Source organism: Eucalyptus grandis, chromosome 5 (genome assembly GCF_016545825.1).
Source record: "Eucalyptus grandis isolate ANBG69807.140 chromosome 5, ASM1654582v1, whole genome shotgun sequence".
NCBI classification, from domain to species: Eukaryota; Viridiplantae; Streptophyta; class Magnoliopsida; order Myrtales; family Myrtaceae; genus Eucalyptus; species Eucalyptus grandis.
Genome location: NC_052616.1, coordinates 2236778 through 2245180, shown reverse-complemented (window position 1 = coordinate 2245180; position 8403 = coordinate 2236778). Strand labels below are relative to the sequence as shown.

Below are 8403 nucleotides of genomic sequence, written 5' to 3'. Positions count from 1 at the left end.
AGGTGGCCTGGGACTTTAATGATGCAGGAGCAGCTTTCTGTTTCTTTGGCATGCTATAGCCACCGACAATACAAGCATGGTCTCGCTCAAAGGGCTCGAGAGTAACTTTTCAAAAGGCTTGAACTGCTCTACCTGCAGCTTCTTCACTTCCTGGGAAAATACTATCTCGGCTGGAACAGTAGAATCGATACAGTTTGCCTGCAAAAACAAGCACAACCAGAAGGTATTGATTTCCGTCTCTTCTCATTGAAGCTAACATTTCCAGTGTTTCTTTTTCCCAAGGGGATTGGTTTTTACCCTCCCTCAAATATGATGAGATCATTTCTGATGTCGCAGCTTATCTCCTACGCTTGTAATAACTTATAGCCAGCTGCTTGTCTTAATTTATGAGGACTTATAAAGCGGAAAAGAAAAATAAGTGTGACCAGCAGTCCTCTAATGCAACAAGCCACATCTCAAGAAAAGGAATAAAGAAACCAAATGCGCATCTGTCCACACAGAGAGAAGTTTGCGTGAAAAGATTTAGAATTGACGAGCCAAATTGAAATTTTGGAATGGAATTAATATCCGAACAATAGATTTAAGATTAATTAAAGAATTTCCTCTTCTTTATCCACTGCACAAAATAAATGAGTAGAGAGGTCCGGGGCCGAACGAGGAGAATCGCAATTAGAACATCGATGAACAACTGATTAACATTCAATTAAAAATAGCAAAAAGACGAAGAAGAATGTAATGGATGTTGGGCAAGCATAGTCAATTTCCCCCACAGGCGGCGGCGGTGGCGGTGGCGGTCCCAAGAAGACGGAAAGAAATCAAAACCCGACACCATCCTGCGTCTCTACGCCATCTCTCCCCGACGTTACCTGAGCCTAGCACCATGTCCGATGATGAAAAACCGATTCGATTCCCCCTTGCATCAGAAGCAAGTCACCTATTTTATGATTCCTCTTTTCAAGGTCCATTCTGACAATTTCACAGTTCAGATTACATTTATAAGTGATTCAATGCCTGTCGGCCTTTCGAGGTACGATTTACGGAGGCTCCGCACGCGTCTTCAGCCTCAACGCACCATCGGGGTGCAATGGAACTCTGGCTCAAAGTCTCTCCTCGCCTCGAGGCTGCGTCTCTGCAGATCACAACGCAAAGCTGGGCCATAACCCATTCACTACATCCAGTGAGTGTGTTAATATTAACACGTTCTGACGAGATTCAACAACCCATACTGACCAGTCGGAGGCTGAATAGGGATACAGAACTTGAGTACGGGAATCATCGTTGATACAAAGAAAGGGAAAGAAGATATTAGTGTTGGTTGGGGCTGATGATGACATGAACAATTGCCGATGATGGTGGTGGAGAAGGCATTCAATCATTAAGAGCTTTAAATTGAATAATGAAAATTCTGAATTCTTACGAACAAAGTATTCTGATAAGATTCCATAGCAAAAAAGGCTACTCTTCTGGCTATATTGATATTACATGTATGTATACGTAACTACCCCTCCTGCATATCATCATCATCATCATCATCATCATCATATAATATAATCATAATGATATGAACAAATTGATATTGAATAAATATTGTAAAGAAGACCAAAGAACGTAATGGAAAAGGTAAAGATGGTATCAAATCTTCCTGCACGCATCATCAGCAGAAGAGAAAAAACTCACTCTTTTATATTGTTGTAATTATGGTTAATGTCACTTAAAGCCAATAAATTAAGATACGTTTTTCTGTTCACGTATCTCTTTTGGATTTTATGAATTTCTTATAGTTTTATGTTCACGTATCTATTGAATTCATGAATTTTAGATTCATGTATCTTTTAGTTCATGTATTTATAAAATTCACGAATCTCAATCATGTATCCGATTCATTAATTCTGAATTTACGTATCTCTTGATTCATGAATTTCGTGGATACATGCGTTCATTTGATCTCATGTATAATTTATACATGAACTAAAAATCTCTATAAATAGATGGGAGCATAGCGGTCTTTCGGTTTTGGTTTTTCTGACTCCACTCTAAAAGACTTTGATATACTTTCTACTCCTCCGATTTCTCTTAGTGTGGCTCAATCAACTAAGCTCGACTGTAAGCTCTATTTGCATAGGCTAACCAAACAGTTCCGGGTGCGTAGACGTTGGAGGCATAGTTCGTGAATCACAGAGCACCTTTGGTAGAATTAATCGCCCAAGGAGATTCGAATATCCGTACCTCACTTCCAATTTTTGTTATATCTTTATTTTCTTCTTATCCAAGAGTTGTAAGTTTACATAAAAGAAGAATATTATATAGTTGTTATCGTCTTCTTTACATTGATGTTCTGATTATAACAAACAGTGTATATTCTTTTGGATTAATTTCAACATATATCACCACGTGTCTTCTTTTACATCTTACCCCACATTACTTGAGCTAACCGTTTAATCAAAAAGAAATCAACGCTCCTAAAAGAGGAAATTATGTATAAATAGGGGTACCCTCTTCACATTTAAATCATTCAAGCATTTAAGCAACATAACATTTTTTTAGAGCTTCTCACTTTCTTGAATCGAAAATTCGGGTATTTTGGAGCATTTGAATATAACAAATTCAAAATCAAAGGGGAATTGTGAGGCATGAATGTTGCTCTTTCGAGTTCAGAAAATTGGTGATTGAAGGTAAGATTATCAAATTGGAGAAGGAGGAAAGTTGTTTTGAACCAATATTTACTACCTTATGGATAAAAAGAAATGAACATATCGAAAATCCAAACCAACCAACACGGTTCAGGTTCAATGCAAGTGGCTTCCTGAGTCGAATCACATCTTCTCTCTTCAGCATATTATGATTCTTAACTCAGAGAATGCTCTAATCAGCCATGTTGTTTGTCCCAAGCCTTCCTTCATGACAAAGGTCTCAGTTGCTCAATCGAAGCTTCATGAAGGGCATCATTATCGAAGTACAGAACCTCAAACAAATCGTGCTCACCCAATCCATCAGGCTGTGCTTCGTACTCATGGCAGCCCCATCTCCTATGACATCAATTGCACTATGTTGAACGATTTGATCATGGAAATCATGAACCACCTCTCAATTCCAACGATGGCTAGGACTTGTATTGGGCATACCCATGAGGCGAACGCATTAGGATGGGTTGATTACCCCTCCGTCAATGAGAGGGACTCGCACAAGAGCTAAACAAGCATGAGCTCAAAATTACTTGTTGCTAAAACCTTGGCGAGGAGTTGGAGAAGGCGCTGTGATAATCAGGATTCAGGGAGTAGTTAAGATCCACAATACTGATAAGCCCTAAAAATACGAATGCAATGCATGACATTTTGTGTTAGTGCCAACTAGGTGTCAAAAAGCCCGGCCTGACTCAACCCTACTGGAAAATTTTTATTTTTCAGGGCCGGGCCAGTCTTTTGAATATGGGTTTTTTTATTTCGATATTAGTAGATTTGGGTAGGGCGGATTATAACCCTACCCAGTACCAATGATTCTAAAAGCTTCACGAGATAATCCTCGTGACTCAAAAGGTGAAAAAAAAAGGTACAATATTGGCTATGTTATCTGAGTTTCAAAATTTGTGCGATCTGAAATTTTCTAAATTTATTTTCCACAATCGAGTCCTTTAATTTATTGAATAAGTTTTGTTGTATGCAATTAAATCCTCTAATTTTCTTATTTATTTTATCAAATGTCTTACTCACTGTAATTGATAATTTCTTGTTTTTCCATTTTCTGCGCATTAATCAATTAACAAATTAGATAGAATGATTGAGTAAATTATTTGATTGTACGAATCAAGAAAGTTAGAGAATTAATTGTGAGAGGACATTACAAATATGATTGAACAAATTAAAGAATTTGACAATCAAACCGCATAAATTAAATGCTGAAAAGGATTAAGAAGTCTCCACTCAATCCAAGGAAAGAAATAGAAAGAAAAGAGACCCAATCCGAACCTGAGTACGATGGAGAACTTGAGTATGCAGAATTCATGGTGAAAAAGAAAGGGAAAGAAAGAAGATAGCGTGTCGGCTGGGTTGATGATGACAAGAACAATAATCGATGATGATGACGGTGGACTTCAATCATTAGAGCTTTAAATTAAATAATGAAAATTTTGAGTAGTTACAAGCATAGTATTCTACGGCCCGCAAAAAGGCTACTCTTCTGATGTTTATATATGTGAGGAAGTCCACCCAGCTTTAAATTTATTAAACGAATATAGACTCGGTTCTATTTTTTTTTTTTTTGTCAATTTAGTTAAAATATTTGTGCAAAGTTTAGTAGTCTTTTTGATCAACAGTATCACGTAGACGATTGATTTTGATTGGATTGTCACGTGGGTTTTCTACGAAAATTAATCAAAACAACCATATGAGAAATTATGCACAAAGGTTTAGAATTAGATTGACTAAATTAAAAATTTATAACTGAATTAGTATCGATAAATAGGTTTAAGATTAATTAAATAATTTCCCTCTTCTTTATCCGCTGCACAAAATAAAATGGGCAGAGAGGTTCGGGGCCGAAGAGAAAAATCGCACTTATAACATCGATGAACAGATTAATATTTAATTAAAAGTAGCAGAAAAGAAAAGAAAAAAGGGCAGTGGAAATGGGCAAGAATGGAATCAAGTCTCCCACACACGTGGTGCTGGTGGTGGTGGTGGTCCTACGAAGACGGAACGAAATCAAATCCCGACACCATCCTGCGTCTCTACGCCAACTCTCCCTTACGTTGCCCGAGCTAACACCATGTCCGATGATCAAAACTGATTCGATTCCCCCTTGCATCAGAAGCACATCACCTGTTTTCAATTCCTCTTTTTCTAAGTATATGTATATGCTGAGGTCCGTTCTGACAATTTCACAGTTCAGATATATATATATATATATATAAGTTATTCAAAGCCTGTCGGCCTTTGGAGGTACGATTCTTGAAGGGACCGGGTAGGGTTCCTAACGTGCATGGGACTCGACGTATTTTCTTTTAGTCAAAAGTTTTCACACTTCTCTACGTGAAAAATATAAACTACGGACTTTACGCCATTGTCTCCTGGAGCATCATCGTTGCGTGGAACAGGTTTTGGGCCCATCCACGTGCCCACGCAAATTGATAGCATCCGAATCCTGTTTCACAAGCTTCACCCCGGTCCTACAAATCTGAAGCTTTTTGTTACTGATATCTTTGATTTCACGCAAGGGTCTATCTATTAAAAAAAAAACTGCTTTTGGGAAATTATTTTCTAATTTTTGGATATTTAGATAATTGAAAACTTATTGATCTAGAGAAACGTTTCCTATGGATTAGAAACAAAAAACTTATGTTGGGAGAAAATAATTCCCTTCTAATAAAAAAAGGAATAATTTTCCTAAATTAGTAAACAAATGAAAACTGAAAATAATTGACATAGAAAATAATTTCCTTTATCATGAAATTTTCGATGAAAATGATAAAGGAAAACATTTTTAATGAAATTATGTTAATTTATTTTGTTGTTTAGAGATAATAATTTCCTTCATAAAGGATTAAATTGTTTCCTCCCAATCTAAGCATGCTGATTTCAATATATGGAAAATATTTCATAAATTAATTAGTTTTCTATCATTGAAATATCGAAAAGTTTAAAAATAATTTATCGCAAATAGTTTTTCCTTAATCAGACAATTGGACAATGTTAATTACTAAAGAAAGAAGATACTTGGGGATTAATTTAGCGCGCCTTAGTTGAGATAATCTATCAAAATTTCAATTCCCGCAGACGACAGGAGACATCGGGGTAACATGAGGAAAGAACGATTCCTTCGTACGCGTCCCATCGCTCTCCCCATCTGCACAAAATATCAAATAGAACAAAGCGAAAGACACGACAGAGAGCGTAAATTCGGGAGACGCTTCCGTGACCCACCGACAGTTTTTGGTGCATAGTTTCCCCGTGACACCCCCAAATCATCCATCCATTGATGCGCGACCACGTCATCTTCTTTTTATTAAGTCAACTCACTTAGCAAGTGAGTCCTTCACTAACTCCATTTGCATAAAATTTCAGAGACGAACATACAAAACAAAGCAGAACAAAAAGGCAACAATAATAGTCCAAAATTCATGCACAGACCAAATCAATTTTCAATCTTGCCAACGGTGCAACTACCTTTGCCTGCTTTCACTGTTGCTTACCTAGTGCAAGCCAGGCATTTCTATGTCCTTCGTCTCTTTCTTTTTAAATAAAAACATTCATGACTTTCTAAGATGCAGTGAACATGTAAATCTCCGCACCGAATTTGCTCGCGAGTAGTGCCTAAAGATGCGGCGATTTACTTTCCAAAAATTATACCATATGCTTGCGGAGATCCACATGGGAACTCCCTCAGCATCCGCAAATCTGGGATCGACCGATGCGAGATCACCTACCTTTCTTTTTCACAAGGTCCAGGAACCGAAATCCGGGTTCCCAAATCGGATAAAAATATTCATTGTTTAATGTAAATTTCAGATTATGGTCAAAAGGAAAGTGCCCATGTGAAATAAATCAGACAAATACAATGGAGTCGCGCTGCTCTGTCTTTTTTGTTTTTTTGGGTCGAACTGCACTTTTGCTTACTCACTAGATAAATAGAATTAATAAAGAAAATTAGAAAAATAAAAAGAAAATGATAATGTATTGCTAGTTGACCATAGAAAATAGGAGGACCGAAAAAAAAAAAAGGGACCAAAATTGATGGAACAGTGAACGGTTGCGGTGGTGCTTGGGAAAGAGTGAAGAAGCAGAACCTTTTCCAGCTGGCGATTTTTAAATAGCAAAAAGAATCAAGTAACGGTCAGGACAATCCAGCTGGACTCCAATCAACAAAACCGATCACTCTCTCTCTCTCTCTCGTGCTCATCGTCGCGCTCTAACCTGCGCCTCCCGCTCCAGGCGTAATCTAGCCCAACCCCCTCCCTCGCTTCTTCGTTGTGCCACCGCGCAATTACGCTAAAATCTCCCACCGAATAATCGCGTAGAATCGCGATAATTACTATGACGGATTCGGTTCGGAGAACAACAATTCAATGAGGAGGAGGAGCAGTGGATGATCAAGCATCGAAATGGAAAATTGAATGTACAAAAATGGAAGGGCAATATATCCTTGGCGTGCGAACAAAGCATATAGAATCACGGCGAGATTTGTCGTATAAACATGGAAAAATATAGATAATGATGATTGATGATGACGATGAGACCGAGAACGGAACCGGAGGAGGACGGCGATGCTGGGGAGGAGGGGGCACCGGAGGTCCCTAGAAATCGGCGAATTTCCGGTGAACGGCGCGAGATGTCCGCGGCTGCTGCTGCGATCGCCTCGCGACCTCTCGCAAGCTCCTCTGGCTCCGGAACGCCAGCTCGTCGCCCCTGCGGACCTCGCTGAACCGGCCGATCTCGTCAATGTCGGTCGTAACTGGAATCATCGCAGATCGAAATAACAAAAAACCACATCAAATTGGAGCAGGAAGGAGGAAAAAACAATAAGTGGAAGAAGGAAAATCAGCAATGGCGCTCAATCGGCCGGCTCCGGACGCCTCCGTACCGTACCTATTTGCTCCGCCGGATGCTTGAACCCGCCGAACTGAGCCAGATCTGCAACGAGAAAGCAACAGCAAAATCACTTCAGCAAAATCGCCGATTCCATTGAGGAGAAACCGGAAACACCAGAGGCCGCGACGGATTACCGGTCTGAGAGGGGCTGTGAGAGCAGAGGTAGAGGACGAGGAAGCAGAAGAGGGTGAGGAGAGGGATGAGGTGGATGAGCTTCCCGTCTTACGGGGCGACAGAGCAGGAGAAGAAGAAATTGAAGACGACGACGACGGCGCCGCCGCCGCCACCGCCGCGAGCGACAACCGGTGAGGCCTGGAGGACTTGTCGTCGTCGCCGTCGTAGCGAGGAGGAGGAGGGAGGAGGACGAGAGGAAGGAGTCTCGGCGCTTGGTGGCGGAGGAGGAGGAGCGTCTACGACGACGAGGGCGCCGTCCTTGGCGGCGGAAGAGAGTGCGGCGGAGGGGCGCCATGGCCGTGGAGCTTGGAGGCTGGGGACCCCAGGGACTGTCTCTGCATGTTTGCCAGTGAGCGTGAGAGCTAGAGACGGCGAGAGAGAGAGAGAGAGAGACGGAGAGCGATGTAGCTTGTCTTTCGGGCTTGCGTCTGTATATTTACTTTAATTTTTATTGCTTTTGACTTATCTTCTTCAACACTATTAAAATAAACCTTATATTCCCTCGTGAGTTCCTTTTCGTATAAATTATTTTAATTGGTCCCTATTTTTCTCATCCGAGAAAACCTACCAAAAACCTCAAACTTTTTACAGTATGTTTATTTCACAAAAACTCAAAATTTTAAAAATATTTTCCAAAAATGATCATATG

The 8403-nt window shown here is 40.0% G+C and overlaps 1 long non-coding RNA gene across 1 annotated transcript; it reads right to left on the bottom strand.

Moving 5' to 3' along the window:
- Nucleotides 1-7288: 7288 nt before the first annotated feature.
- Nucleotides 7289-7932, bottom strand: LOC120293531. Its single transcript, XR_005551492.1, has 3 exons — nt 7715-7932; nt 7578-7622; nt 7289-7443 (listed from the first exon to the last, which is right to left on the bottom strand). It is a non-coding gene; the product is annotated as an uncharacterized LOC120293531 (long non-coding RNA).
- Between the last annotated feature and the right edge of the window lie 471 nt (nt 7933-8403).